Source organism: Apodemus sylvaticus, chromosome X (assembly GCF_947179515.1).
Source record: "Apodemus sylvaticus chromosome X, mApoSyl1.1, whole genome shotgun sequence".
In the NCBI taxonomy this organism is placed as follows: domain Eukaryota; kingdom Metazoa; phylum Chordata; class Mammalia; order Rodentia; family Muridae; genus Apodemus; species Apodemus sylvaticus.
Genome location: NC_067495.1, coordinates 67,032,698 through 67,041,110, shown reverse-complemented (window position 1 = coordinate 67,041,110; position 8,413 = coordinate 67,032,698).

The following is an 8,413-nucleotide window of genomic DNA, read 5'->3' as shown; positions in this document are numbered from 1 at the left end:
GGATTGAAGACCCAGAAATGAACCGACACACCTATGGCCACTTGATCTTTGACAAAGGAGCTGAAACCATCCAGTGGAAAAAAAGATAGCCTTTTCAACAAATGGTGCTGCTTCAACTGGAGGTCAGCTTGTAGAAGAATGTGAATTGATCCATTCTTATCTCCTTGTACTAAGCTCAACTCCAAGTAGATCAAGGACTTCCACATAAAACCTGACACACTGAAACTAATAAAAAAGAACCTGGAGGAAGACCCTTGAAGACATGGGCACAAGGGAAAAGTTCCTGAATAGAACACCAATAGCTTATGTTCTAAGATCAAGAATTGACAAATGGGACCTCATAAAATTACAAAGTTTCTGTAAGGCAAAAGACACTTTCAAGCAGACAAAATGGCAATCAACAAATTTGGAAAGTATCTTCACCAACTCTACATCTGACAGAGGACTAATATCCAATATATACAAAGAACTCAAGAAGGTAGACTCCAGAGTGCCAAATAACCCTATTAAAAATGGGGTACAGAGCTAAACAAAGAATTTTCACATGAAGAACTTCAAATGGCTGAGAAGCACCTTGAAAAATGTTCAACATCATTAATCATTAGGGAAATGCAAATCAAAACAACCCCGAGATTTCACCTTATACCACTTAGAATGTCTAAGATTAAAAACTCAGGAGACAGTAGGTGTTGGCGAATATGTGGAGAAAGAGGAACACTGCTGGTGGGAATGCAAGTTGGTACAACCACTATGAAAATATGTTTTATGTGTAAAGGAGCTAAGAATATGATTATTCCTTTAATTAATGAGTGTCTCTCTTTTGGTGGAAAGAAACCATCATTTATGTTTCATGCATTTCAGTGAAAGGGTCTCATTAGGTTTACAAATTACCCACAGAGGAAATGATCCCAAAAAATGTGTTTTGATAGATTTTGGCAATGTGGGAGTAGTGGGTTGAATTGCATCTGGAAGTAGCACAGGGATGAGAAGGAGTGGGAGATTTAGGGTTATATGCAGTTAAGTTTACCCAACCTTTGTTAATGGGAGCAATAAATTCAGTCCTACAGTAAACAGTATTACTTCTTCTTGGTTAATGAGCCTTCTGAAGATCTCTAGTGTCACAAACAAAGTTCACATTCAGTTGGGGATTATTCCAAAGTTGTTGCTCCTTTGTATGAATTAAGTTTGTTCTTTGACAACTTCATGCATGTATATAATGCATTCTTATTACTCTCATTCCCAATCCTCCCTTATTTACCTGCTATCATCCTCTGAGCTACAGGACACTTCTCCATTCTCATTACTATTTTTTTGGCTTTGTAAGACAGTGAGTTTAAACAAGGTTTTTTGTGTGTGTGTGATCATGGGTATAGAACTATAAAACTGAGCCTGGTGGGATCACTAGTGGGCACACATCTAAAGATGCTAACCTCCACCTCTATAACTTATCAGTAGCCAGTAGTTCAGTGGGAAAGGGTAGGGTCACATGAGCCTCTCTTTCATCCATGACTAACTATTGACAAGCCCAGTCTTGTACATGTCTATACATGTAACTACATCTGCTGTGAATTCATGATCATGAGTGCACTATGATTATAAATGTATGTGTTTAGCAGGCACTTGATGCACATTTATTTAGCTAAGTGATAGGATTTTGTTGTCCCCTGAGTCCTATAATCGCCTTAGCCAGGGTTTTCAGATCCAGGTACAATTTGAACCTTCAATCCAATTATCAAGAAATTGGTAACCCCCAGAACAGTTGTGGCACTATTGGACTAATGGGCACCTCTTTCCTCATGAATTCACATTGTAGGCTATAATGTTTTAATCTGAGTAAGATCACTTTTCTGAAAAGTACTTTCTAAAATTTTTAATGTTAGCCATTATGAAAGTAGCTTCCAGATCAGGTACAGCTTGATTTCTTTTTATTGTGAACTAATGTCTATGTCACTTTTGTAGAAGGTGGTTCTAATGCTACGGTCCTGTTTTCCAATTGGTTCTTGATCTATCAATAAAGAGGCCAAAGGCCAATTACCGGGCAGAAGGAGAGAGGTGGGACTTCCATGTCCCTGGAGACAGGCTAAGGAATGCAGGAGAGGAAGGGAAATTTTTGCCTTGTTTGGAGGGAGAAAAGATGACCAGCCATGTGAGATCTTGGGCAGAGCAACCATAGGCTGCTTCTCCAGGTGGAAACGAACTAAGTTGAGGGCAGATTTAGAGTGCTGAGTATTGGGAAAGGCGCTCTAGCCTGGGTAGATTAGAAGTGCCCAGCAATTGAGCCAAGAAGAGAGGTTGAAATTGAGCAATGTGTGTGTCTGTATTTTTCTTCTATGAATATAATATTCTTTGGATGTGGACTGGCAACAAGGTCTGTCTGGAGCTTAAAGTGGGGCAACAAAACCTATGTGCTACACACTTCAGCAATATGATCATATTCAAACTTAATCATACAGGATACAATGAAAGTGTTTATAAGAGACAAGTTTACAGCATTAAGTGCCTACATAAAAAATGATAAAAATAGAGAGATGCCATAATAGTAACTTTCTGGCACACCTAAAGAAATCACACCCAAAAGAAGTAGAGGGCAAGAAATAATCAAAATCAGGCCTGGAATCAATAAAATAGATGCAACACCAATAACAAAAAGAATAAAAGAATCAATGAAACTAAGGTGGTTCTTTGCAAAAATAAATAATATGAAGGAACCCTTATCCAAATTAACTAAAGAAAAGAGAAAGCATATTCAAATTTTTAAAAGTAGAAATGAAAGGAGGACCTAATAAAGGACACAAAGGAAATGCAGAGAATCATAAAAACATAATTTAAAAACCTTTATTCCACCAGACTGGAAAATGTAAAAGAATGGATAATTTTGTCAGTAGGTATTATTTACTAAAGTTAAATTAAGTTCAGATAAATAATTTAAAAATAATAAATTCAATAGTGAAATAGAAGCAGCCATTAAAAGTCTCCAAACAGAAAAAGCCCAGGTCTAGAATGTTTTAGAACAGAATTTACCAGATTCAAGGAAGGGTTAATTCTAATTCTCCTCAAATTATTCAAAAATAGAAACAGAAAGAACACTGTCCAAGTCATTTCATGATGCCACAGTTACCTGATACCCAAACCAGAAAGAGTATTACAGACCAATTTTCTTTATGAATATAGATACAGAAATTGTTAATGAAATACTTATAAACTGAATCCCAGAATTGCATCTCAGAGATGTAGGGATGGTTCAACATATGTAAATACATTAATGTTATTCACCATCTAAACAAACTGAAAAACAACAACGAAATAAACCTACATAATCATCTCACTAAATACAGAAAAGGCATTTGACAGAATCCAAAACTCCTTCAGGATAAAAGTTCTGGAGAGATTAGGAAAACAATGGGCATACCTTGATATACTATAGACAGCTTACAGCAAGATGATAGCCAACATCAAATTAAATGGAGAAAAACTGAGTTTTCACTAAAACCAGAAACAAGAAAAGGCTGTACACTCTATTCTTATAGATCCAACATAGTACTTGATGTCTTAGCTAGAGCAATAACAGAACTGAAGGAGATCAAGGGGATACTAATAGGAAAGGAAGGAAACAAAGTATCTTTATTTACAGATGATATGATAGTATATGTAAGTGACCTTAAAATCCCACCAGGATAGTATACTCCTATGGGTAAGAAACACTTTTAGCAAACTATCTAGATATAAAATTAACTCACAAAATCAGTAGCTTTCACATATACAAATTACAATTTGGGGAAAAACTTATAGAAGCAACACCTTTCACTATAGCCTCAAATAATATGAAATGTCTTTGGGTAACTCTAATGAAACAAATAGAATACTTGTTTAATATAAACTGTAAGACAATGGAGAAAGAAAATGAATAAGATATTAGAGCTAAACAAAGAATTTTCACCTGAAGAAATTTGAATGCTGAGACGCACCTAAAGAAATGTCCAACATCATTAGTCATTAGGGAAATGCAAATCAAAACAACACTGAGATTTCACCTCACACCAGTCAGAGTGGCTAAGATTAAAAATTCAGGAGACAGCAGGTGTTGGTGAGGATGTTGAGAAAGAGGAACACTCCTCCACTGCTGGTGGGGTTGCAAGCTGGTACAACCACTCTGGAAATCAGTCTGGCAGTTCCTCAGAAAACTGGACATGTCACTTCTGGAGGACCCTGCTATACCACTCCTGGGCATATACCCAGAGGATTCCCCAGCATGTAATAAGGATACATGCTCCACTATGTTCATAGCATCCCTATTTTTAATATCCAGAAGCTGGAAAGAACCCAGATGTCCCTCAACAGAGGAATGGATATAAGAAATGTGGTATATATATACAATAGAGTACTATTCAGCCATTAGAATAAATGAATTCATGAAATTCTATGACAAATGGATGGAGCTAGAGAAATCATCCTAAGTGAAGTAACACATTCTCAAAAGAACAGTCATGGTATGCACTCACTGATAAGCGGATATTAGCCTAGAAGTGTGGAATACCCAAGACACAATCCACACGACAAATGATGTCCAAGAAGAAGGAAAGAGTGGCTCGTGGTTCTGGAATGGCTCAGTGCAGCAGTGTAGGGGAATACCAGAACAGGGCATCCCACTAGCACATACACTAAGTGGGAAGTGGGAAAGGGTGGATGGGGGAACAGGAAGAGGGAAAAGGGCTTATGGGACTTTCAGGGAGGGGGTATCCAGGAAAGGAGAAATCATTTAAAATGTAAATAAAGAATATAATGGATAAAAAAAAAAGAAATCAGATCCTCTAGAAAAAAAAGATAGCAGAAGATGGAAAGGACTCCTGTGCTCATGCATCAGTAGGATTAGTATAGGAAAACTTGCCAGCTTCATAAGGAAACACAAAAATTCCACAGTAACTAAAATGATACTGATTTTTTAGTATAAGAATTTTTTTTATTTTTTATTGAATATAATCTTCATTTCAAATGTTATACCCATTTCCTGGTTCCCCCCTCCCAGAAAACCCCCAACCCATCCTCCCACCCCTGCCTCCAAGAAGATGCCCCTCTGCCCAACCCACTCCCACCTACTCTGCCTAGATTTCCCCAGGCTAGGGCACCTATCAAGCCTTCATAGGACGAAGGACCTCTCCTAACACTGAACCCCAACAAGGCATTCTTCCACCACATTTTTGGCTGGAACCATGTGTACCCTTTGTTTGATGGCTTAGTCCCTGGGAGCCCTGGTGGGTCTGGTTGGCTGACATCATCATTCTTCCCATGAGGCAGTAAAACCATTCAGCTCCTCCAGTCCTTCTTCCAACTCCTCCATTGGAGACACCATGCCCAGTCCAATGGTTGGCTGCTAGCATCCACCCCTATATCTGTAAGGCTGTGGCAGGGCCCCTCAGGAGACAGCAATAACAGCCTTCTTTCTGCAAGCACTTCTTGTCATCCATAATAGTGTTGTGGTTTGGTCACTGTTTATAGGACAATCCTGAATATTAAAAGAAGTGCTAGTATTGGCACAAAAACATATACACTGATAAATTGAATCAAATTGAAAACTTAGATATAAGTCCACACATCTATGGATATGTGGCTTTTTATAAAGAAGCCAAAAGTGCATACTGGAAAAAAAGACAGCATCTTTAAAAAATAGTGCTGGTCAAACTGGATGGCTCCATGTAGAATACAAATAGTTGCTGCATACTTATCACTCTCTACAAAACTCAACTCCAAATTGATGAAAGACATAAATATAAAACTAGACACCCTGAACCTGATACCAAAGAAAGTGAGGAATAGCCTTGAACATATTGTCATGGGGAACAACTTTCTGAGTATAAAATCACTAGCACATACACTAAGATTATCAATTCATGTAGTTTCTTCAAACTTAAAGGCTTCTATAAAGCAAAGGATCTATATGACAAGAACTTCAGGTCTTTGAAGAAGGAAATCGAAGAAGACCTCAGAAAATGGAAAAATCTTCCATGTTCGTGGATTGGCAGGATTAATATAGTTAAAATGGCCATCTTGCCAAGAGCAATATACAGATTCAACACAATACCCATCAAAATCCCAACTCAGTTCTTCATAAATTCTCAAATTCATCTGGAATAACAAAAAACCCAGGATAGCTAAAACTATTCTCAACAACAAAAGAAATTCTGGGGGAATCAGTATCCCTGACCTCAAGCAATACTACAGAGCAATAGTGTTAAAAACTGCATGGTATTGGTACAGTGACAGGCAGGCAGATCAATGGAACAGGATTGAAGATCCAGAAATAAACCCACACACCTATGGCCACTTGATCCTCTACAAAGGGGCTGAAAACATCCAATAGAAAAAAGATAGCTTTTTCAACAAATGGTGCTCGTTCAACTGGAGGTCAGCATGCAGAAGAATGCGAATTGATCCATTCTTATCTGCATGTACTAAGCTCAAATCCAAGTGGATCAAGGACCTCTACATAAAACCTGACACACTGAAACTAATAGAAAAGAATCTGGGGAAGACCCTTGAGGACATGGGTACAGGGGAAAAGTTCCTGAACATAACACCAGTAGCTTATGCTCTATGATCAAAAATGACAAATGGGACCTCATAAAATTACAAAGTTTCTGTAAGGCAAAGGACACTGTCAAAAGGAAAAAATGTCAACCAATAGATTGGTTGATCTTTACCAACTCGAAATCCAACAGAGGGCTAATATCTAATATATACAAAGAATTCAAGAATGTAGACCCCAGAGAACCAAATAACCCTATTAAAAAGTGGGGTACAGAGCTAAACAAAGAATTTTCACATGAAGAACTTTGGATGGCTGAGAAGCACCTTAAGAAATGTTCAACATCATTAATCATTAGGGAAATGCAAATCAAAACAACCCTGAGATGAGATGTCACCTTACACCAGTCAGAATGGCTAAGGTCAAAAACTTAGGAGACAGCAGGTGTTGGTGAGGATGTGAAGAAAGAGGAACACTCCTCCACTGCTGGTGGGATTGTAAGATGGTGCAATCACTTTGGAAATCAGTATGGCGGTTCCTTAGAAATCTGGGCATGACACTTCCAGAGGACCCTGCTACACCACTCCTGGGCATATACCCAGAAGATTCCCCAGCATGCAATAAGGACACATGCTCCACTATGTTCATAGCAGCCCTATTTGTAGTAGTCAGAAGTTGAAAAGAACCCAGGTGTCCTTCAACGGAAGAATGGATACAAAAAAATGTGGTATATTTACACAATGGAGTACTATTCCGCCATCAGAAACAGTGAATTCATGAAATTCTTAGACAAGTGGATGGAAATGGAGAGCATCATACTAAGAGAGGTAACCCAGTCTCAAAAGATCAATCATGGTATGCACTCACTGATAAGTGGATATTAGCCTGGAAACGTTGAATACCCAAGACATAATCCACATATTAAATGATGTTCAAGAAGAACGGAGGAGTGGCCCCTGTTTCTGGAAAGACTCAGTGCAGCAGTATAGGGGAATACCAGAACAGGGAAGTGGGAAGGGGTGGATGGGGGAACAGGGGAAGGGAAGAGGGCTTATGGGATTTTCAGGGAGTGGGGAGCCAGAAAAGGAGAAATCATTTGAAATGTAAAAAAAAAAAAAAAAAAAAAAACATATATCGAATAAAAAAAAGAAAGAAAATGGGATTAGATGGCGAAGTATAAAGACAATCCTACCTATGGAACAGTGAATATGCACATGAAGGTAAGAAAAAAGACTTGCATGTGAGTTGAACCTATACATTAATCAGATGTTAAGAGTAAGAAGATATGAATATAATCAACAAGATTGTAGTCTCTGCAAAATTAAATAGTAGTTAAAGATAAATAGTCCCTATTGAAGAAATGGTCTGTAAAATTCAAGAAAAGATTGCTCAAATAGACTCCTCCATCCTTCACACAGAACACATCCTTCAAACCTGAGGAATATGTAATTTTAAAAATCTAGTTTTTTACAAGTTTATCTCTCACCTTCTTCTACTGACCATTGCCATAGCAGGATATGGTTTTGATGGTAGTGAAGTTACTTCTTGTATGGTTTCACAGGATCACAGGAAAGTTTTCTAAGTGGTGTGAATGTACTTGAAGCAAGAGGCAGGTTATATATTTTTAACTTCATTATTTTTTCAGATCTACCAACCTGTCTTAGGGTTTCTATTCCTGCACAAAATATCATGACCAAGAAGCAAGTTGGGGAGGAAAGGGTTTATTCAGTTTACACATCCACACTGCTGTCCATCACTAAAGGAACTCAGGACTGGAACTCAAGCAGGTCAGGGAGCAGGAGCTGATGCAGAGGCCATGGAGGGATGTTTCTTACTGGCTTGCTTCCCCTGGCTTGCTCAGCCTGCTCTCTTATAGAACCCAAGAATACCAGC